General features: G+C 34.8%; 1 protein-coding gene across 1 annotated transcript in view; it reads right to left on the bottom strand.

Moving 5' to 3' along the window:
* The window catches only part of ZNF282 (zinc finger protein 282), a 38,024-nt gene that overhangs the window by 25,704 nt on the left and 10,324 nt on the right, over window positions 1-1,996 (bottom strand).

The following is a 1,996-nucleotide window of genomic DNA, read 5'->3' as shown; positions in this document are numbered from 1 at the left end:
AGTGGGGCCTTGACTTACGAGTGTCCCGACTAACGAGTTTTTCGAGATACGAGCCGTCTCTCGGCCGACTTTTTGCTTTGAGTTGCGCGCTAAAATTCGGGTTACGAGCCAGCTTCAGATACCCCACCACTAGTTGGCGCAGCGAACGTCACAGTGAACGCCACAACATCAGCCCAGCATCACGTGTCTCACTCGTTCACTTTTTGATTTGACATACGAGTAATTTGAGTTACGAGCTCCGTCACGGAACTAATTAAACTCGTAAGTCAAGGCCCCACTGTATATAAATACATGAAAAACTCATGCCAACTCACCAATTGTAGAATCAAATGAGATGAGAACAGGGCGTAGCACACAGTAGCTTCGGAAGCCAGCAGATCCTCAAGTGCATGGGTGATACTTTGTGTTTAAGTCAGATTATTATGGGGAAAAATTTGATAAGAAGGCAAAATTATAAAGAAATTAGAATATTAAAAGGTACTCTTTTAAATCAGGCTGAAAAAAGAGTGCCATGGTCATCTTTAATGTGGTTTCTTGTTCAAATTAAAATCTTAATAAGTATTTGGAATCTAAAATTTGTAATAAGAAATGAAACCCTGCTGCCGAATCCTCCTCTGGTGCAGAGAGATTCAAAGGTGGCAGGAGAGGGCAGAGCTATAAGCTCTCCCACAATGAGATTACTTAATGTTTTGTTTAAAAATTACCAGAGAACATCTTATGATAACCAAATTTTGGCTAAGATAATGTTAGGTGATAGCTACTACTTTGGAAAGCGAAATAGGAAAAAATTTAAAATATGTCTTTTTCTATTAAGCATGACTTTGGGGAAAAAATACGCCATCTGAGTCATTTGCTGAAACTTCCCCCAAAGCAGGATGTGGGGGAAGGGAAGAAGGGGGCACATGGCGATCCAATATGGACGCCCCCTCCCCAAGTATTCTAATTTAAAGTCTCCTTCTCATAATTGAAAAGTTTTACAAAATTTAGAAATGTATCTGGGATTTCTGTGCACGTGTAAAGAGAAAAGTGGCTTAAAACTAATGCGCGCATCATCCGATTTCGGAAATTAGATAGAGTTTTGAGCTAGAATCTCTCTACAAATGTACAAAATAAAACCCCAAGACTGATTATTTCCTATGAAAAATGGCGAATTTGACCAAAGGAAAAAAGATGCAGGCTGGTTCTAGCAACAAGATTTGCATTTCCATAATAAAGAGTAGTTTTTAAAATGCTAATGAACCGCGTTCCAAAGTTAACTTCAAGGCCGAAAAGAAATTCAGTATATTGTCTGTTACAAAAATTTGCTAAAGAAAATGCCTTAAAATAATTATTGAATTTAAATCTGAAAATTATTGAAAAATAGATAATTAAAAAATCTAAGTAGCCCTTTGTTAATTAAAAAAGCCAGCTACGCCTTTCAAATAGAGGAAGGGGCTAGCTTCCTGCCTGTAGCAAAATCTTAAAAAAAGAATGTGGTCAATTTACATCTGAAAAAACCAGGTGGGCCAAAACCTGCTTTGCAAGGCTCAAATGTGGTTTTCCAGAGCTGCTAGAAACTAAAAAGTAAAGTTTACTAAATCAAATGATAAAACTTGTTCAATAATCTAAATTTGCCTCATGAAAAATCTAGAGGACAGAATTGAATATATTGATTGTGTCTTGTATTTTTGAAGTTTATTCTTAAGAATATAAGGTGTTATTAATCTAAAGAAATGCTAAATATTTGACTTGCCAGATCTAAAAGCTTTTGGAATAAATTGGGAGAAATTATAGTTGTGGTAGTAACTAAATGCCTAAAGTAAAGAAATTTAATTTTTAAGAAAATCTTGTGTTTTCTCTGAAAAATTAGAAATTCAAAATATGTTACTCATTGGTCTAATTAAAAAAGAGGATTCATTCTGTGATCCCAACCGAAATTTTTAATACTAAAACCAGTCTAAATTTAGTAATTGATATTTTAAGATAACTATAAAAAGTATATAATCTTTAAATCATA

The sequence above is a fragment of the Myotis lucifugus genome, unplaced genomic scaffold (assembly GCF_000147115.1).
Source record: "Myotis lucifugus unplaced genomic scaffold, Myoluc2.0 scaffold_51, whole genome shotgun sequence".
NCBI classification, from domain to species: Eukaryota; Metazoa; Chordata; class Mammalia; order Chiroptera; family Vespertilionidae; genus Myotis; species Myotis lucifugus.
Note: the sequence above shows the minus strand (reverse complement) of the source record. Positions and strands in the feature narration are given on the sequence as shown.